Source organism: Haliotis cracherodii, unplaced genomic scaffold (assembly GCF_022045235.1).
Source record: "Haliotis cracherodii isolate W230 unplaced genomic scaffold, xgHalCrac1.p SCAF_31, whole genome shotgun sequence".
NCBI classification, from domain to species: domain Eukaryota; kingdom Metazoa; phylum Mollusca; class Gastropoda; order Lepetellida; family Haliotidae; genus Haliotis; species Haliotis cracherodii.
The window spans coordinates 3,030,952-3,054,196 of NW_027266288.1; the positions used below are offsets into that span (position 1 = coordinate 3,030,952).

At 37.9% G+C, this 23,245-nt stretch overlaps 2 pseudogenes; both read left to right on the forward strand.

The window, feature by feature from the left end:
* The first annotated feature begins 8,783 nt into the window (after positions 1-8,783).
* On the forward strand, positions 8,784-11,044 carry LOC139477086 (protein transport protein SEC31-like; annotated as a pseudogene).
* A 1-nt stretch (position 11,045) lies between these two features.
* The window catches only part of LOC139477087 (rho family-interacting cell polarization regulator 1-like), a 35,570-nt pseudogene continuing 23,370 nt past the window's right edge, over positions 11,046-23,245 (forward strand).

Consider the following 23,245-nt stretch of genomic DNA (forward strand, 5'->3'; position numbering starts at 1 on the left):
ATGGTTCTTGGTGCCTTAGGTTTGGTACCTACTACTACTACTAATAATAATAATAAAAACTGTAAACTTTATCACTTTGTCTATTATTCGTACATTTTGCTTCATTGTGTTTATTTTGCACTCATCAGACACATAATGTTCATTCCTTATCTGAACTTTTAAACACAGTTTCTAATCACATGATTTTAGCATATTAAAAAGAAATCAGTCTGCATGAGAGAATATAGATTTTTATCTAAAAAATCCCTTTTTACCCTTGAATGTAATATTGATATGTAAGGTTTTAGTGATTTTCAGCATCACTTTTATTTGTTTGATTTGATATGGTTAGATTAGACATTTTCTCGCCACGAATAGCTGCAAGATTTCTTTTGCGGCGTTAAGCAAAAAATACTCACTCAGTCACTCTTTATTTAAAACCTTAGTAGTATGACAAAGCGAGATACACAACTGAAAACTGAATGTAAGTCGACCATGGGTCGACACGGCTAAGAAGGACGATGCTGCCTCTCACACCTGACCTTTATGCAGTGCATTGGATCCAGAACAGTATCTTCACGATTACCCGATAATAGTTCCATATTCACAGCAGAAGCACACGCAATTTTAACAGCACTAACATATATCAAGAACAAATCCAAATAGAAAGAATTCATTATTGTTTTTGATTCACTTTCGTGCCTTGTAAACATCCATTTTTAATTGATATTTTCGAGTTTTTTAATGATCTTGCGACATGAAATCATCTTTTGTTGGTTACCAAGCCATTTTGATATCGCTGGTAATACAATGGCTGATGCTGCTGCACTCAACAAATCTATGTTTTTTTAAAAGAAATATAACTTCTTCATAACTTTTGATGTAGTAACTGTATTGTTTTACAAATTGGTAAAGCTAATTATTAACTTAGATTGTTAATTGCTGTACCCTCGAGGGGATTTGGAGTAGCGTAAAACTATTGTCCCCCTTGAGAGGGTATGTAAGTCCCATATCATTCGAAGTATTTTTCTGCATGCAAGGCTTTTAAACGTAGAATATTCGTCATTTTAATCTTTGGCTTAATTGGTACACTGTCGCCAGTGACTGAAGGGATGATATAAATCCTGCCGGGGTCCATGCAGGAAGCAAAGGCACTGTAAGTCCCCATGGTTCCTAGTCTGGTGATCTCCCTTTAGTTACTGACGATCACTAATATTGTGTTGTTCACTAATTCTTCTGACTATTATATATTCTCAACTAATTTTAATAGACTCTGTGATATTCTTGTTATTGTACTGTCCATCGTTGACAGCTTTTTATTTTGTATAAATATATGTATTATTAATGTACTTCTCGTCACGATATGGCTGAAATACTGCCGATGTGACGTTAAATCTTAACTCATTCACTTACTTAATGTGGTTTCTTTAGTTCTTTGGTTGGAACCCAGATGAACAATGATTACCACCCCAGGTTTGATAGCTCTCTCACCTCACAAATTCAGCTCCTATGTCATAAATGGTACTCAAATGAATTACTGATGTCAAAATGTGGTGACGATAATTCTAAGTAGGTAAGGTGACGTACATTCCAGCCAAGACGAAGTTATGGTACTGTGAATATACTGGAATATACTGAAAGATGTAACTGTGTCTGAGTCTTATGTCTGAGACATTTAAACAGGTTTTAGAAAGTGAGTTAAATACGCTTGATCTGGAGGAGTGTGATAACGTCTCATCAAATAAGTACATCGCTTGTGGCCCATACTCTTATTGACAGTATAAAACTGTGGTATGATACCGAGTGTAAATAACAATACATTCTCAAAGAATATTGCACAGTTTAATAAAGACTGCAGTAAGTTGAAAAGAGACAAATATAAATCAGTAAAATCACATGTGACTTTGGACATTTGAGACAGTTTAATAAGTTCTGATATAAATTCAGAGGGATGTGTGGTCATCGTTAAGATATCACAAATTATATTTTATTACCCTGTAATAGTTCGAATACAAAGGCATTTTGGACTTGTGATCCTAAACTTAGAAAAGGTTCTGGACACGAAATGTTCGACTATAACAGTGATGCTCTGTTTGTGGGAAGATATTCACAGCCGTGACTTTGTTAAATGGTTTTGTTGAGCTTATGAAAACGTATCCTGAGTGCCCAAGTGATTTCCGTAAAGGGTATTCTACCATAGACTATATGTTTACTTCACAAAGCATCGTACACAAGTGCTTATCTAAATGCAAGTGTTGTTCTGTAAGGCTTTTAAAAGATTAGGTTAACAGGGACCTTGTATATTTTGTTTTGTGATCTGGTAACATTCATAAGGAAGAAAATTTATGGATTTTAGCTTCTTTATTATGAGGAACATCTGTCAACAAACTAGACCTGAAATTCGCTATTTCGGAACACATCCTCAAGTGATGGTTTTTACATTTCCAAATGCTAATCACCTATCGGCGCCAATTATGTGGTGGCTTCCCTTGTTACGCTTCAACCTTTTGTTACCTTATTACCTTTGTTGTACATAGATATGCTATCTGCCTCATTGTATTCATTCACCTCATGAAGCAGTAAGCATGTACTACGAAACGTTGTTCTCCTCATAATAAAGAAGTTGACATTCATAAATTCCCTTCTGGCTCGTCTGCAGCCTAAAAAGCGGCTGCTCAGTCATGCTCAGTCACATCCGTGTTGATGCGTTTGTAAATACAATATAGCAACAAAATATAGATGGAAACGGTGAGACGCTTATGATACAACTCAGAAGCATGGTCTGTAAATAATTCACTCTGGCAGTCACAATCCAGTGATTATTATCATGAGCATCGATCCTCGCAACTTGGATCGATGACATGCATCGACCAAGTCAGAGAGCCTGACCACCCGATACCGCTGGTCACCTCTTACGAGAAGCGTGGATCGATGTTCATGATGTCAATCACTGTATTGTCTGGTACAGATTATTAACAGACCGCCGTCATATAGTTGGAATATTGCTTAGCGCGGCGTTAAACAACAAACAAAAAGCAAAAGTAAATATATAAAACTAAGAACTCACATATAACGTTATAATCATATTTTAAGCCAGCAAATGGTTGTAGGCATTGTGAACATAACTTTTGAACATGACAGCTACAGAGAAGTATTTGGTCTTCTCGATAATCATTCCTAAAAAATATGCTTGACGACGATTCATAGCACTGTGTAACACGAGTTCATTGTATATGGTCAAGTAATCTAATTGATGTATTGTAAAAAATGTATTTGCTATTGTAAAATCTTGGCATCAACTCTGGAGGAAATAAAGAAATTCATTCAGTCATTTATTCGTTGGCATATGGACACTCAGAATACCAAGCAACCATTTAAGAGGTTAGGGTCTTGACTACACAATTTCCATCAGCTTGCTAACCTATATATGATAGATATCCAGGTCCAGTTCAATAAGGTACAGTTGGGGACCACGATGACCAGCACCAGCGCCGTCCCAGATGAGAATGATAATGATATCTCTCACACCTGACCTTTATGTAGAATCTTTAGTGACAGCATTTTAGGCTGGAACCCATCTTAACCATGATTACCACCCCAGGTGATATAGCTCTCCTTTCACATTTAGCTGGTGTGTTATCACACTATGTAAATGAATTAATGATGTAATAATTTTAAGTATACAAGCGTGTGTGGCCACATTCAGATGATGTACACAATATGTAGCCAGTAACAACCCATGTCTCTCCTCAAGCCACAATATATCTACGGAAAGGTTTTTGTCGCCTTTATTATTTTTGCCAGTGTTTGTGATAAACTAAAGGATTGATAAAAAATGTTATTGATTTAATCTGTATGAAAATATGATTTATAGCTGTACCATTGCCATTGTCTTCAGCAACCCATGCTTGCCGTAAGAGGTGACGATGCTTGTCGTAAGAGGCGACTAACGGGATCGGGTGGTCAGGCTCGTTGATTTGGTTGATGCATGTCATTGTATGCCGATTGCGTCGATCGAAGCTCATGGTGTCAATCACTGGACTGTCTGGTCCAGACTCGATTATTTACGATTATGTCACAACAGACATATGTGAACATATCTCCTTGTCAAATTTATAGGAATAATCCTCTTTGGGGTAGTGTTCACACAAGCTCTAAGGGTAAGATTATTGAAGAGTTCATTTCCAACAACGATTTGTGTATCTCCAATGATAGTTCTAACACTAAAATACATCCTGGAAAAGGAACATGCTCCTCTTTAGATGTAACACTGACAGACACAGACTTACTTAATGAATGTGAATGGTCGGTCCATGAAGATCTTTGTGGAAGTGGTCATTTTCCAACTACATTAAAACATATTACCCCCTGTGATATCCCTCCTTCCACAAGATGGAACTTTACTCAGGCCAACTGGCACTTATTTGAAATACTTGCGTCTGAAAATATTCCTGATCCTATACAATCTTTTTCTGATGAAGTTCACAAAAATTGCGGATGAATGTATTCCAAAGTCCTCTGCAAATTCACACATCCAAAAGCCGTAGTAACGAAAACTGCAAACAAGCTAGGAAGTCAAGGAAAAATGCAGAACAATATATCCGTCGCAATCCTATGGTACATAATTTGAATAAATTAAGATTTTAAATGCTAAAGAAGGCGCACGTTTAAACAAAATATACGCCAATCGTGGCAAAACTATGTCTGAAAATTAAATGCACGAACTCCAATATCCAAGGTTTGGAACATGATTCAGAAAATAAAATAAAAATTCTCCAAATCCAGCATTCACCATCTTAAAAATGGGGATGAACTATTAACACATACTAAAGATATTGTAAATAAACATGGTGAAACACTCGCTGCACATTTTACCCATCGAACTATGTCCATAAATTTCAAAAACAGCAAGAAAAGAAAACTCTTAATTTTCAGTCAGATAATGGAGAAGATTACAATGAATTGCTTTCCATACATTAACTCCATACTGCCCTTGGGCCAGCTTATGATACTGCTTCAGGTGGTGATTACATCCACCATCACCTCCTGAAACACCTGCCAGGACCATGTTTGGAAACCCTACTTCTGATTTTTGTTGAGATAAGGACATCCAGCAAAATCTTCGTGGCGTGATGCCACAGTTGTTCCAATACCGAAACCTGGATGGGATCATACTGATCCCTCAAATTATCGACCTTTACCAGTTGCGTTTGCAAAACCGTGGAATGCATGATCAATAATTGATTTATATGGTGCGTGGGAATCTAATAATTTAATAACAAATATAAGACGTGTTTTCCGTGAAAACAGGAGTACCACTGATCATCTAGTTCGTTGAGAATAATTTGTAAAAACATTCATTAACAAACAATATGATGTGTCTATCTTTTTCGATCTCGAAAAAGTATAGGACATAACGTGGAAATATCCTGTCTAAGATTTTAAACGATTCCATTGATTGATCTCTGTTCATGGATGATTTTAACATTTCCTGTCGTGGTATCAGTAAGAATATAATCAATTAAGAAGATCATACAATACTTACAAGTCTTTCTTAACCGATGGCTCCAAGGATGGTGACGCAGTTGCTTGCCCTACAGTCATTGGATCCAGAACCATATCATCCAGATTACCGAATAAAAGTTCAACTTTTACAGCAGACTCACAGGCAATACTAATAACTCTCAATTATATCAAGACTATTTCATATGAACATCCACTTTTACACGAAATTATCGAATTATATAACGATCTTGCTTCTGGCCAATATGAGATCGTCTTTTGTTGGTTACCAAGCCATATTGGTATCATTGGTAACACAATTGCCGATGCTGCTGGAAAAGTAGCACTCAACAAATCTGTGACAGCACTTCTTATCCCATACAAGACCTCGTAGACCTCGTAATACCCATGATGTATTTGCCTGAGGGGAGAGTGAGTGAGTTAAGATTTAACGTCACATCGGCAATATTTCAGCCATATCGAAGTTATTATATATTATCAATTGATTAAAACCTGTCATCAATGGACAGTAAAATAACTACAATATCAGAGATAAATCGTTCCCCAGCAGGATTTACACCATCCCCCTGAGGGGAGAGAGAGATGGTACATGTGAGCCACTTCTTTACGTTGAGATCGACAGGCGCACAGCCCAAATGACATATTGTATAACGCACCTGATATAATGTACCATGTACGCGATATACTGTATAGTGAATGTAATACTATGTTTAGAAATGACAATGTGCAGTAGCATATTATGCAGTAATTCACTGAGTGGTAGTCTCTATAAGCAAAATATGTCACTTGATGGGTCCTAAAATATTTGAAAAGTGAGACACTGAATCCCTTGCTTTGATGTGTTATTGGGGCGGTCGGGTAACCTAGTGGTTAAAGCTTTCGCTCGTCACGCCGAAGACCCGGGCTCGATTGCCGACATGGGTACAATGTGTGAAGCCCATTTCTGGTGTCCTCCAACGTGATAATACTGGAATGTTGTTGAAAGCGGCGTAAAACCATACCCACTCACTCGATGTGTTATTTTATTAATTTGTTGATATCATGTTTGTTTTGTTTTGTTTTTAATTTTTTCAATCATTTTACATTTATTTGATAAAATGTGACATTCCAGTACGTAGTTGATGAATCATCTAAATAGATGATGGCAAGTTGACCAAAATTTATAGAATAGGCCAATGTCACATTCAATAATCACTGAACATTTAGTAAGGTTGTAGTAGTTTCTTATTTGGTTCTGAAAGATTTGAAATGACGGAAGACTCTGATTTAACTTACTTTTAAATATAAGGTCTTTTGTTATCAAAAAGGTGATATTTAGAGGGTCGTTGTGCTTTTCTGGAAAACCAATCATCATTTTTCTTTGGAATTTCGATTTGGATGTTAGCCTTTTGAAGTAGCCAAACTTCAGGACCAAAAAAGGTGGATTGGTGTCTCGATATCAACTGAACAACAACTGCAATTTCGACTTTCAACGTAATCTAAATTACACAAGAAAACGTTAGTCGGAAGTATATGATGAAGTATTTTGTATTGGAGCCATTGCAGTTTAGTGTCTCTCGTACATCGAAAAGGCATTCTATTGTATTGGGACCAGTTATCAATTGAGTCATCCTTTAGAGTATTCTTTTCCCATTTCGTACAGTGTAATTTTTTGTAGTGATATCTGAAATTGGTAAGTTGTAGAAGCATTTCGATCCATTTGCAAATTTAAGAACATTTTCGATACTTGGGGGTATAATTGGATTTTGCAACTTGTTCAGTTCTTCTAGTTGAACATTACTTATCTCGAAAGATTTTGAAAAGTTGTTAAATGACAGAAATTTTCCATCTTTGTCAAGGAGGTCATTTATGAAACGTACCCCCTTTTGATTCAAGGTGCTATAAAAGACGGGCTTACGCCCAATACATATATTTCTGTTAAACCTATTATTATCGGCCAGTAAATGATTTGCGTTATGTTCCAGTTGAGCGTTTAAATTCCACCAGGCAGTCAGAATATATTTGTAGTAATTGTTAGGGGTAAGTGGTAGTAGTTTATTTCTTAAGTAGTTACAGTTATGTTCTAGTATATTGCCTGCACCTACCGGTAACTTGGGAAGATTAAGATTAAATAGATAACTCCACTTGGATTTCCAAATAAGAAAGCGTCTTATCAATGATATTATTTTTAGCCTGGATTGTTGCTTTAATGTTAGGGACATTGAACCCTCCATCCTTTTTTTTCACAAATGATTTGGTTTCTCATTATTTTGTTAGGCTTATTCTTCCAGATAAACTTAAAACAATTTGTTTGAAACGCATTTACAACATCAAGGTTTGTATTTGGTAGTGAACTGAATAAGTGATGTAGCTTAGGAATAATTAACGATCTTAAAATCGTGTTTCTGCCAAGGGGTGTTGATATTTGTTGATATCATAATATGTATCGTGAAAATGAGCCCGCTACAGTCATTCCACCATATCAATTAGAATCTAAGCAAACATGTGCGCGCCGTTGTCATCAGGAAATTATTGTCATAGACCAGAATGCATGTGTTCCCCCACACAGGGGCAAACCATCCCCTCCATTTGTGCTGTACTTCCGTGATAACTTGTTCCTCATCATTGTAATACCTTACGAAATATAACTTTCGAAGGGACATGGCAAAGAGAAATGTACCATCACTATTCCATTTCATGTACTCAGGTTTCTCCAGTCCTTGTACAGCCTTCTTCTCACCGATTGTAACTTTACCTTCAACATCTTGAAGGAGGAACTTATATGTTACTGAGCTGTCGGTAAAACGGACAAATATAGCCATTCCGACGTCCCCAATGCAGGCAAAAAAACATGTAGAAGTCGAGCACAGATGTCTGTAAAAAAACGAAACATATTTATATGTATATACACAGTAAAGTTCCAACTCTCAGGTACAATATAGTAATAATTAAATAAGTGGAGTAAGATTGAACACAGTTTTAATAGGCTAGCCCTTTCAACTTACCACATAAGAGTCTCATCAGGCCATAACTGAATAACAGACATGAAATTTGGGAAACATATTTATATGTATATACACAGAAAAGTTCCAACTCTCAGGCACAATATAGTAATAATTAAATAAGTGGAGTAAGATTGAACACAGTTTTAATAGGCTAGCCCTTTCAACTCGTACCACGTACGAGTCTCATCAGGCCATAACTGAATAACGGACACGAAGTTTGGGAAGCATGTGCCATTTGATCCTAAGGGACCAATCATTATTTTAGAAATGAAAGTTAAGTGATTTGTCACTAATGCTATGGTTCACTACTGTAACAGTGTCATGTGTGTTATGATGTAACATTTGGGACAGAAATTTTACAGTGAGGACATATCGTCAGTTGAACTAGTATTCTGTAGGAAAATTGCAAGAATAATTCATGGCTGTTTGTACGCATAATAATTATAATGAACTCAATGAATTTGCTTGAAAGTTTTAAAAAATGCACATGCATGGCCAGAAAACAGACAATACGGCAAGTATATGTTACAGTTGTGACGTAGGATGGTAACAGTTGTAACTGAAATGGATCTCAATACAGATTCTGCGTTACTCACATCACCACTGAAACTAATAAATGTTGTTTCAATTACGTTTCATGAATTTATTTTCAAAATTACCAAACTTACATGTGTGATTGCAACAGTAATGAGTATTTTAAATACTGGTAACAGTTGGGACACTTAATTGTAACAGTAGTGACGAGAGATTTAGCGATTGTAACAAATTTTGTCCATTGATAAAAATGTTAGCTTATTCCATAGCTGTTTTGAAACAATATTATATGTAAGCTTGACATTGCTTGACAGATTTGTTTGAACTGATTGACATTATTGTTCTAATCTTAGTTGCTTTGTAACAGTGGGGACACAAAATGTAAGAGAAGGGACAACTGATTTAAAGTTGTAAGAAAATGGTTTTGGAGATGAAGTTTTACATTTGCAGAGAATTACTTTCAAGGTGCATTTCTCATTAAGAACTGTTTCACAAAAACTGAAACCGATTTCTTTGAATTACCAATAGCTTTACTCGAAGTGCATATGTTGTAACAGTGATGACACTGAATTGTTAGAGTAGTGACTTGGGATTTTACAGTATGTTAGTGTTTTTTATTTTTAATATGTGTTTAAAACATATCTATTTTACGAAACTGACTTGAACTAAAATATTGTTAGACATATTTTCTCCAATATAATGAATTAAGTGGTTCTGTAACAGTGGTGACAGAGGGATATAAGGGTTTTGACTAACTGGTTACAAATAGGTTTATGTTTTCAATAGTGACAGAGTACTGTAAGGTTAGTGATAATGTATGTACAAACCCAATTTATTCCGTTTGACGTCTTTGACTATTGATTATGTTTTCCTTGCAATTTTTTTTGATATTATTGTTAACATAATTTCTCCATTCAGTTAACACATGTTTTTGCAACTATAGTGACTAGGGTTGTGAAATATTTTCAATCATATATTTGGCTTTTTCAGTGCAAAGAATCAAAGATAGATTTGAATGCGGTGTGAACGCCAAAGGCGCTACAGGCAAAAGAAGAGATGGCACTCCAGAAGCATATTCATCTCTGAATAGTTTTGCACCTATGACACAAGTGGTTAGAGTCAATTTGGAAACACCTATGACACCAGTGAATCTTGGTCAGTCCATGATGTAGGATATTCAAAAGACATCTTTACCTCTGGACAGTTTGGAAGCACCTGCATATATCAACAGTGAATCCTAGTCAATCCATGATGCAGGATGATCAAAAGAAATTTTTACCTCTGGACAGTTTGGAAGCACCTATGACAACAGTGAATCCTAATCAGTCCATGATGCAGGATGATCAAAAGACATCTTTACCTCTGGACAGTTTGGAAGCACCTACGAGAACATTGAATCCCTGTCGATAAGTGATGCAGGATGGTCAAAAGACATCTTCACCTCTGAACAGTTTGGAAGCACCCATGACAACAGTGAATCTTGGTCAGTCTATGATGATGGATGTTCAAAAGACATCTTTACCTCTGGACAGTTTGAAGCACCTATGACAACAGTGAATTCTAACAAATCCATGATGTGGGATGTTGAAGAGACATCTTTACCTCCGGAAAGTTTGGAACCACCTATGACACCAGTGAATCCCGGTCAATCCGTGATGCAGGATGTTCAAAAAACATCTTCACCTCTGGACAGTTTGAAGACACCAGTGAATCCCGGTCAATCCATGATGCAGGATGTTCAAAAGACAGCTTCACCTCTGGACAGTTTGGAAGCGCCTATGACAACAGTGAATCCCAGTCAATCCATGATGCAGGATGTTCAAGAGACATCTTCACCTCTGGACAGTTTTGAGGCACCCATGTCATCAGTGAATCTCAGTCAATCCATGATGCAGGGTGTTCCAAAGACATCTTCTCCTCTGGACAGTTTGGAGGCATCTATGACAACAGTGAATCCCAGTCAATCCGTGATGCAGGATGTTCAAAAGACATCTTCACCTCTGGACAGTTTGGAAGAACCTGCGTATGACAACAGTGAATCCCGGTCAATCCATGATGCAGGATGTCCAAAAGACATCTTCCCCTATGGACAGTTTGGAAGAACCTACGTATGACAACAGTGAATCCCAGTCAATCTGTGATGCAGGATGTTCAAAAGACATCTTCACCTCTGGAGAGTTTGGAGGCATCTATGACAACAGTGAATCCCGGTCAATCCATGATGCAGGATGTCCAAAAGACATCTTCCCCAATGGACAGTTTGGAAGAACCTACGTATGACAACAGTGAATCCCAGTCAATCTGTGATGCAGGATGTTCAAAAGACATCTTCACCTCTGGACAGTTTGGAAGTACCTACAACAACAGTGAATCTTGGTCAATCCATGATGCAGGATGTTCAAGAAATATCTTCAGCTCTGGATGAAGGGGGAGATGGAAAATCACATGTCAATGATGTTTATGTTGTTTTGTGAGTTACCCATGTCTCAGTATTTTTCTACAACAGTGTTTTGAAAGTGTTTTTCGTTGTAAAACCAACATGTTAGACAGGCTGTTTTCATTCAAATTAAAGCTTATTCACTTTATATGATGTGTTTGTGTTTGATAACATCATTTGTTGCGTTGAAAAAAGGAATGTTGAAGTCATATCAAATTTCATGTTTCATCCAAAAGTCACCACTGTTATGCTTGTCACAACCATTACAAGTAATGTCAATACTATTATCGGCCTAAATTATAGTAAATATTAATTATCTTCCTTTTGTTTTATGTTTTATCTGTTATTGTCTAATAAATAAGCATGTAATTGTATGTTTTGACAGAAATCCGCCAGAACAAACAATGTTTTAGTACAAGAAGACTTGTGTCATAGCTTAAAATTTTATCAAAATGTAAATGATAAACCAAAACTTACCATGATTTTTTTTATATTTTCTTCAATTTTGTTTCTTTTGAGTTTTCTGTGTATAACTTTTCACAGAAAATGATATTAACACTAAAAAGCCCAGTTCAAATAACAATTTAAAAAAATCCTTCCTTTACAAGTAAAAGTAGTGACTTGTAATTTGCATTTTTCGTTTTCAAAAGTCCACAAAAGCAATATTAGGATTCATTAAGGTTGCAAACTCTCTACCTTAACTCGAAAACATGTTGTTTTTGTATTATTGAACCAAAATCAAGGAAAAGAAATATTTGCTTTTTGAAATTCAGAGGCACAAAATATCTCACACATTGTGAAAATGATAGGTTGTCCTTTCTTGCTGGACACCAAGTGGACATTTTCAAGTTGAACGTTTGTTAATACAGTAAAAACACATTTGAACATAGAGATGTAATTATATCAATGATCACCACGTTCAGTGCCATATATCTTTCAGTTTCTGAAGTAGTCCAATTCCAAGATCAAGGCTTTAAACATATTAGATGTAATGGCCATGGCTATAGGTGTTTCTTAAGCACTCATGTCATTGTAATGTCCATTTTAACTGTTCCCATTAACTTTACATGCGGATTTAAAAGTGGATTTGGACTAGAATAAAAGATAAGATGATAGTGAATCTTGTGCTGTCAATGCTTGGCGCTCCACTTTGACTTTACCAGAGGACTAAATATATATATGCCATACCTTCACCTGAGCTGTCATTCCACACTACATGGGAGCTGGTTTGGTCAAGGATTCGCTCATTCACACGTTATTTTATTCGTTTGAGCCCATTGAGTAAGTCTTAATCTTGAGCGTATGAGTAATTTTGTACAAGACATAATGTAATTTGTCCTTAACAAGTTTCATGTAGCTACATATTCTCCAAGGGCATTCATTAGAATTAGTGAACAATTACGTTATAGAGTTAAACTGGATGTGCTTTTTCCAGTGCTGTCTGTGTATCGACAATTAAAATAAGCAAGACTGCAATTATACATACGTTCTTATTTCCACTTTCCTTTCCAATTCAAGATGATGTGAAATCTTGTCTTCCCGGTAAGAATGCAAATATACCACAAATGTCAACACATCCGGTGGCTTTCCAAATACATGTATGCAGGACATATCATCATTTGTCCAGCACATCCCTGTGTCAATAGTGCCCCAATTAACCCTTTTTTGACCAATAAAGATGTTAGCCCATTTAGCCTGTTTCATCAAGGAATTTCCTTTCAGCCTGAAAAGTTCAATGACGCTTTTTGTCCCAGTTTGACTCAGACTGTAGAAATCATGAGCAAATGAAGGGCTCCAAGTCAACGATAGAATATCGTAGTCAGGTCGTCGTTGAAATTCTTTTGTGATCCAATTGTCTTTCAAATCTGTAATGTAATATGTTTAATGTTGTCAAAACCTATAGGAACACGCAGTAACACTGTCAAATTGTTTTTCTAACAGGGGTAAGATCAGAGTCAGGTTTAAGCTGGGTTGGGTGGGTGGAGGTAAATATGTCGGTGGTCACGTTTGGGGAGGGTGGTCACAATTGTCATCTTGGGTCGCACAATTAGCTATCCAGTGTATCAATCCCTGAGATTTGCCAGGTACTAACGTGACATTAAGGCCGATTAGTTTTCTAGGTCTGCTGGCTTTGTCAGTACCGAACCAGTGCTCGTTGGTAGTCGCCTAAGACCTGATCCACGCCGTGATGAAAATAGAAATTCGAAATACAATAGTTTTCCAAATTTAAAGAGACATTTAATGAAATAATAATTCGAATTCCTGTAAAACACGGTATTTAAGAAGCACACACATATGCTATGTATCCTCCTTTGTAGCTCTGATTATTGGTTGATAATTCAAAGCAAACTTACTGCTACCCATTCTACCATGACGAAATAATAGAGAATATACATATATATTTTCTTATAAAATATAAATGTTTCACGACATTTTACTTAAACATGTCCTTACTGCCAAACCAAACGTATTCGATCGATAAAAGCGAATTTTATTCTTAATTTGTGAAATATACGTGAATTTGCCAGAAATGAGGTTTGGTGATGTAACATGAAATGCACATGCAAACTGTCTGTATGAAACGGCTTAGGCGACTCGTTACGAATACAGTTACAAAAAGCACACATCATTATGCCCCGTTTAACAAGCAAATTAGAGAGAGAGGGCGATGTGAATGTCTCAACAACGCGCCTCCAACGCCAACTTTGCCAGAAGACGCCGCCGGTCTGTGTTACCATCAGCAATTGAATGCAACGTTTACGACAGTCTGGTCGGACATTGGACAGGCCACGAAGAGGTCAACCACCCGTGACTACATGTATGACAATGACTAAGACCCCCACATCTAGGCAACTCATTTAGGAAACCACAGCGATGTCAATGGCAGCGACAGCACTTGGACATTGAGTCAGCCTACAGACTGTATACCAACGATTTAGGAAATATGGAATTCGAGCTTGTCGACCATACTGCACATTGCCAACGCATCAAAATCGACATTACCGGTTGATATGGACCCAGCAAGTTCGAGTTTGGCAAGTGTGTGACTGGAGTCGACTGATGTTTTCTGATGAAAGCCGATTTTGTCTGTACAAAAATGATGGTAGGGCTCGTATATGCAGACGACAGGGTGAACGTTTAGCGAAAATATGTGTCCAACATGTTCGAGCATATGGAGGCGGTAGCGTTGTGATCTGGGCTGGCATGTGCGGTGATCTGACAACGATGGTGGTTGTTACTCGGGGAAACCTGACTGCCAAGCAATAAAGGGACGAACCTGTACAACCACTTGTGCAGCCATTTATTCATCAACAGCCATGTGGTGTTCTTTTTCAGGATGTTAATTCTTCGCCACATACTGAAAGGATTACATCCAACTTTCTGAATATCGTCAACACTCATGTCTTACCCAGGCCTGCACATTCCCCAGACATGAACCCAATTGAACACATATGGGACCATCTCGACCGACAGTTGAGAAAACTAACCATTGCCTGAACCACCGTTCAGGAGTTGGAACAATGTCTCATTGACGCATAGCTGGAGTGCGGCGTAAAACTACAAACCAATCAACTAAACCAACTTTCCACTCATCATCTTCGGAAATTTGTGATATTCAAACTCGTAACATGCATCAAAATAGTTCAGTTTTTTCACTTGATTTTCTTTGGGTTCAAGCTGCAACAAATTACCTTCTGATGTTATGTTGAGTACTTGAGTATAGCGTTGTGTCGACATTCTGTCTTTCCTTTGTAATTTGCCTTGTAGGTCTGAAAAATATATATATATATGTACTGGTAAACGTAACACCGAAGAACAGAACAATATTCATCATTGTAACATTACATTTCAGTAGCATGTACGTTTCTTTCAGATTAAATGGTGTATTTTTATCATAGGCAAACTACATGCAAGGGAATGTACATTTGTTGTTTAACCCAGATATATGACAACAGCCTGTGACTGATTAAGACTGGATCAGACAACCAAGTGATTAATACTATAATTGATTGATTGATTGATTAACACCGCAGTTAGCAATATCCAAGCTATATGACGGCGCTCTGTAAATTATCGAGTCTGGACCAGACAATCCAGTAATTGACATCATGAACATCGATCCACTCATTTGGAATTGATGACACGATGTCAACCAAGTCACAGAGTTTGACCACTCGAAACGCGATGTTGTCTCCCAAAACTAGCATAGGTTACTGCTGACATTTAATTCAAATCGGAATCCTCACAAGGTGACGTGGAAGTATTTGTAAATAAATATAAAAAAATCTGTACTTTTTCCTATTACAATATATAGTGACGAACCCCATTCCATGAGCATTAAATGTCTAGTAAAATTGTTCACCTACCATAAAACACGGGAGGGTAGGGTACACGTAAAAAATTGTCACATTTGAAAATGTTCTCCTCATGTGCACAATAAAACATTTTGTAAGCTTTACTGAGGACTAAGGTAACTGTTGTAAACCCGATGGAACAACGTATGGAGTAAGAGTTGTAGTGTTGAATTGTTCAACTGAAAATCACGGGAACATATGGTACAAGTCTAAATAGGGAATTGCATCAGACATCATTCATGTCACTGATGCGTCAAATTTGGAAATGTCGTCGCCATTCTACGATACAACTTTGTGGACACTTTACTGAGGCCTTGATTGTTGTAACCTTAATAAAACAGCAAAGGCAAGAGGTGTGTGACGCTCTCGGTAATCTTGGTAGAACGAACTTGAACTGCTCAAATATTGACATGAAGGGAAAGCTATGCATGTTGTCTTGGTGAAAGACTTTTAGATTAAACAAATATGTAATATGTTTGCCAAAAAATCACGATTCATTTTTTTCCTAGCATATTTTCTTTACGATACGCAAAAATACAAGGTTAATACCCTCTAAATATCTGAAGTCATCGATTTATCTGTACCATATCAATTAGTGACATAACGTCTACTTAAATAACGAGCCAGAATATACCTTTTGTAAAACATTCACGCGAAGCATATATAAACAAACGTTTTGTGCCCAGAAATTCATATTTAGCACACACCATTCTGAACACACTTTGTTTCACCACCTCGAGACTGCAAACATCTGCAACGTTGCTGACGCTCGGTACAGGGAACCTGTGAAATGAGAGAACAGGTTAACGTCCACTTGGAGCAACATTTATATTATATGTGTATCAACTGTCAGATGCATATGGAAGGAATGCTCAAAGTGCTGCAGGTCGGAGACGTTACCTACATTTGTGTTTGTTTAGTTGTTTAACGCCGCACTCAGTAATCTTCCAGCCGTAAGACGGAGTTCTGAAATTAAATCTTAGCCAGACAATCCCGTGACTGACATCTATGCAATTGCTTTACGATACGATGCATTAACCAAGGCACCGAGCCCGACAACTCGATCCTGTTAGTCGCTTCACATATTATGATAAGCATAGGACCTATTCTAACCTGGATCTTCACGGGTAACCTACGAGCTCGGATCTGGTGCAGACAGACATAAGGATCAAGTTCGGTCAAACTTGTCCCTGACGCAAAACGCAATTATATAGTGAGTTGTGACACGTTAACCAGTGACCAGTGACCACTGACCCTATGTCCATGTCTGTGACACAACCACCAGAACCCTATGCATTAATGTAAAAATGTACTGTTGGGCAGCAGAAGTTATCACTCTTCTTTAGTCTTGTGAATATTTGTTTGTCACTGTGGATAAGTTCTTTACTTCGTGCACCAAATGCATACTTCTTTCAACAATTAAGATTATTTACTTGCATCACACTTAACTGAAGCTGCACTCTAAACATATTTGAAGGTATTTTCTTAATAATAACTCTTCGTTATCCCCAATGGGTACATTGTGTAAAGCCCTTTTCCAGAGTCTACCATCGTAACAGTGCTGGCATGTCACTAAAACCAACATAAAACTGAACATAAGACATTGAACAAACAAGCATGAGACTGATGCTCAAAAACGGTAGAAACACAATCAGGGGGATCCCAACTGGTGGTCAGTGGCTTCTGGCACGCCTAATGGGCGCATCTCAGCGTTTCAGATATCATCGCCTAGACTAGGCCTAATCTTCACAGGTAAAGTAGGGTACCATTGATCATCCCAATCAATTATATCTATCAATGAAAGCGTCTCTCTATGTTCAGATTACAATACCATACGTGTACTTACTGAACTTGTTTTCTTCCAACAAATCCAGTCTTCGTCACTCTGTGAATCCTTTGGTTTACCATCCGGCACATTCTTTGATATTCTGCCAAGCCTGCAAGTCAGCGTCTTGGAGTTAAATCTCACATGACTACAACTAGCAAGCTGTAAGCATTTAGTGAAACACTGCAAACTTCCGTACGGCTCGAATTCAGCAAGAGTGGTGTCGTGAGGACACTGCTTTTCTTGGGCATATTTTCTAAAAACAGTCATATCCTTGATCTCCTCTATCATGTACACTGAGATCCACAGCATGCTAAAACAGAACCAATACACTCGAGGTATCATTGTTGAACAAAATGGTGTAAGCGGCTTGGAATCTTTGATACCAGACTTGCAGGGAATGTAAAACGTTCTTACTGCGTAATCGTCTCAAAGCTACTGCTCCGTCTGTAGCATGTACATTGTCGTGGCATGGGGCTATCTTCTTTATCGTCCGCACAGGCGACTACAATAACAGGGGCGGCAAGTTTGCAGGTCGGACAGTTATGTGAACAAATACAGTCCATGTGTCGCTCTCAACAGTTAACGCACCATTATCGTTAACACATCATCATCATTATTGCTATTGACGAATGCACGATAGCGTGGACGTGTGCACTTCTATTGACGAATGCACGATAGCGTGGACATGTGCACTGCTCCACACTCCTCAACAGTTTCCTGTTCAGTTGAAATGGATTCTTCCACTGATCGCACCAGCGATGTTAAATGGTTATGGAGACATTTATGGAGAAGTAGGCATCAACATTTCCCACTGATTCCATTATTAATTTGAGAGTTATTCTGTTCCGGGCTTTCTATATATTGTTTTCTATCAAGAGATTAGATTGCTTTCTCCACTCACTGTGAAATTGATCGATGACTATGACGTTTGTAGCACATATCGTTCACCTTAATAGTCAATAAAATTGATTAATCAAAACAGCAAAACAAAACTTAACAGACTAGTAACACTTAATTAGCTATTTAAATGACGTGTGCATCTATTAAAAGGCATTAGATAGTTAAACCGACGTATTAATGTCATAAAGTATTCATGCACTTACAATATATATTGATATATCTTATATATTCATATTTATTAATCAAATTAGATCCCGATTACAATGCATAATTTGTATTATGTGAGTAACTTGGTGTTCCATCATGTGTGTCTTACTAATTAATAAGCCAACGATCTGGCAATAAACGATACTTTAGCAATAAGATTATCACGCAACGTTTGTTATCTAAACTTTTAACATGAATATATTGAATTGAGTTTCTTTCTTGTTTTCGACGTGCTTCCTCGAATAATAATTAATATATTGCACCTCAAACATTAAGACACAAGATTAACATTTGAGATATAGTGATATATCTGGGACAGATTGAGTGACCTCGTAACACCCATGATGTATTTGCCTGAGGGGAGAGTGAGTGAGTTAACATTTCACATCTTATCGGCAATATTTCAGCCATATCGTGACGAGAATATTTATGATACTTAAATCTAGACGAATGAAAACCTGTCATGGACGGACAGTATGATACCTAAACAATCACAGTTTAGAAGTAAAACAAGTGGAGAAGAATTAAAAGAATAACCTATGATTCAACAATACATTATAAAAAAACGGGCTGCAGATCGTCTGCAACCAAAGTTGGGCCACCGTACTAGGGACCATGGGGACTTACAGTAATTCTCCTACAGAGATAGATTGAACATGTAAAACGACACGTTAATAATAGAGACATGGTGACTTGTGTCAGTGAACATTTAAGTCTCAACAAAAAATACTCTTCCTCGGTGTACTAATACGCTCCAATCGATAGAAACAGTTCTAGTGGATGTGCAGCTTTGAGGTTTGGAACTGCAATGTTTTTCTAAAGAATGCATTCCAACATTTGTCGCAGTATATTTCATCATTGTATCGCGAAATAGTGTCACGATATACGAAGGTACAAGGAAAGTACTGGGAGAACGACACATAGAACATGGCACTAGAGTTTTTGGCACAAATAAATTGACAGGATAGTGGCGCAAACTTGGCACGATTCTGAAGCAGAACTGACGCGAATATGGTGCGCTCAGCTAATGTTGCGATTTGGGCACTCAACATTTTCAAAATAGTACTCATATCTTAAAGCAGATCTGTATCAAGATGTTGGGTACCATGGACCTGTTATATAACTACGGATATAGGGACTACGCTCACCTGTGTCCCCACGGAGTTAATCCTTAGATGTGTATCAAGTCGTAGGGTACAACGGACTGTGTAGGGTACTGTGTCCCAACGGAGTCGGTATGCAAGCAGATCTGTATCAGGCTATTGGGTACTGAGGGCCTACACTCACCCTTGTCCCCACTGAGTTAATCAGTATCAGATCTGTAACAAGCTATTGGGTACTAGGGACTACGTTTACCTGTTTCCCCACGGAGTTAATCTGTAGCAGATCTGTGTCAAGCTGTAGGGTACGATGGACTAGGCTCAACTGTTTCCCTCCGGAGTTGGTATGCAAGCAGATCTGTACCAAGCTGTAGGGTACGAGGGACTAGGCTCAACTGTGTTCCCACGGAGCTGATCAGTAGCAGATCTGTTTCTAGTTATTGGGTACTTTCACGAAAGTCCTTTTCCACCCCTTAAATATTTGTGCTATTTCACAAAGACACCCTAACTTTACACCCCATCGTAAACAACCTCCTAACCTTCGATAGGTTAGGGGCAATTGTAACTAGCTTACGACATCCTAAGTCAGCGTCTGATATGGCAACACTATTGAGAATAAAATAAATATTGTACAGGAGAAACATTTGGTGAGAACGTATATTCAGGGATAGGGCTCAAGTGTTGGATACTTTGACAGACACAGAACTGATTGCCAGGTATCGCGTTCAGCGGCAGCCCATCAATCAGATGGTTGATCTGGTCAGCTCGAAGATCTCTCGGCCGACCCAACGTTCGTGTGCCTTTTCTATCAATGTTCAAGTGTTAGTAATGCTTAGCTACTATTCAAAAGGTCTGTTCCTAAGCGAATTAGGAGATATACATGGTATTGCGAAATCAAGGCGATATACAAATGTGGGCCCATATGACCATATATGACGGGAACAATATATAAGTACAATTTCGCGATGAATAAATGTGGTCCCTTCTGTTGCAATCAATTTGACGGAAGAACGTCTGCACTCATTTAGGAACTGATTATCAGAACCAATGAAACAAACTAACGCAGCTAGGTGAATTACAAATGTGGGCCCACTTATTTCGATCACCATAGATGACGGGAAAAATGTGGGCCCACATTTTAGAAAATGGTTATCAGCACTAAACCAATCCTAGAAGATGTACGGATGCATTCAAACATTTAATTAAGAATACGTTTTACCTTAGAGATAAGCTGGGCATTTAATAGCTGGACAAACAACGTACGGCGTTGGTGACGCCATTTCTTGCAAATACGAAAACAACGGAGATAGCTCCCATTTGAAATTAGAGTGACCTCCCTTCCCCAATATGAACCACTGATAATGCGGTTTCGCCAAAGACATTGTGTCATAATTGATTTGTCAATCACTCATGTGTCCACAGCACCCAATTGCTTGTCGTAAAAGGCGATCAAGTTGGGCAACCTGTTTGCCGTGAGTTGTGCCCCTGTGTCGGTGGAGGATGGGATTCTGGTGGTTGAGGACATTGGAGCCAGGAACAGGTGTTCCTTTTGCTCACGACACCACTTCTACCCTTACTTTACCTGGACGGGTGCTAGAATTTGCCTGTTTCTATAAATCGGCTGGTCCAAACTTACCTTTTCACTTTTGCTCTCATAACGCTTCAGAAGTACATAAGAGCATGTTAGATCTATGTTTCAAATCCACTCCGATGTTACAAGTGTTAAAGATTTGGTGATGGTGCCAAAACTTGAACTAAGAAGGCAAGGTGCTTCCGTTGCAGTGAAACTCATGAGAATTCAGACTGTACAAGTGAGATCCGGTGTGCCAACTGCAACGGGAGGCACTTGTACTCATCAGAATACCGACCAACTCGACATCAGGCAGTATAATTCCTATAATTTCCTTTCACTCCCAGGGGTTAAGGCCACTGGAGGTTCTTCAGTTTAAGTGAGGCAAGGTATCATCTACATTTCTGTATCTCTCGCTACACCCCTCCAAGCTGTTGCTGTCCACATAACATTTCACATTGATTTTACTTTGTGTTTTCTTTATATTCCTCCATCTTCATCTATTCAGCAAAATGATCTAGAAGCACAATATGACGCGCTTTCTAAGCCATGTCTGATAATTGGTGATTTGAATGGACATAATCAACTATGGGGTTGTGATTATACCATCCCTAAGGGGAAGAGTCGCGATCGAGAAGATTTTATTTCCAACAATGCTTTATGCCTTTTTAATGATACCTCCAAAACATATTTACAGCCCGGTACATACTTTGTAAATTACAGGCTCTGATCTGTTCAATGAATTTAAGAAAATTAAAGGTAAGGGTTCCAAATCCAGCATCCAACATCTCCAAAATGGTATGTACTAATAACTGATAAAGCTGAAATTGCAAAAAGACTTTGTGAAACTTTGGCCAAACATTCTTCCTCTACTAACTCTGACCCTAAGATCCCCCCAAAATCAAATACAGCAAGAAAAGAAAGCTATTAATTTTTAATCAGACAACGGGGAAAATTACAATGAACTTTTCTCTATTCATGAACTCCATACAGCCCTTGAACAAGCTCACGATACTGCTACATTAGCTGATAACATTCATTATCAACTCCTGAAACACTTACCAGAAGCATCCTCAATAACATCATTGACCACTTTTTTTTCAAATTTTGACTTTCTGGGAAGTTTTCTCCTTCACGCCGTGATGCTGTAGTTATTCCATACCCAAACCTGGGCGAGATCATACAGACCCTCTAAATTATCGACCAATATCATTGACAAGCTGCGTTTGCAAAACAATGGAACGCATGATTAATAATCGACTAATTTGTTACTTAGAGAGCAGCAATCTCATTACTGACATACCATGCGGTTTCAGGAAAAACAGAAGTACCATCGATTATTTGGTTCGCTTAGAATCATTTGTTAAAAATGCAATAATAAATAAACAACAAACAGTGTCTATGTTTTTCAATCTCGAAAAAGCATATGGCACTGCATGGTGATATTTTAAAAGATTTACATGATTTTGGATTGCGAGGCCGTTTTCTTCAATTCATATCCGAGTTTTTAATCCTCATTAACATCAGGATCAGGGTGTCCGACAAGGCAGTTTTTGTCTGTCACTTTATTTAGTATAAAAATAAATAGTATATCAATGGTTTTAAGTGATTCGATTGATGGACCACTGTTTGTGGATGATTTTAGCATTTCTTGTTGGCCCTAGCCCCTGGAGGGAAAAAGTAATGATATGTTTGTTTGCTTGTTGTTTAACGACACACTCAGCAATATTCCAGCTATATGACGGCGGTCTAAATAATTGAGTCTGGACCAGACAATCCCGTGATTGACGTTGTGAGCATCGATCCACGTAATTGGGATAAAATGACA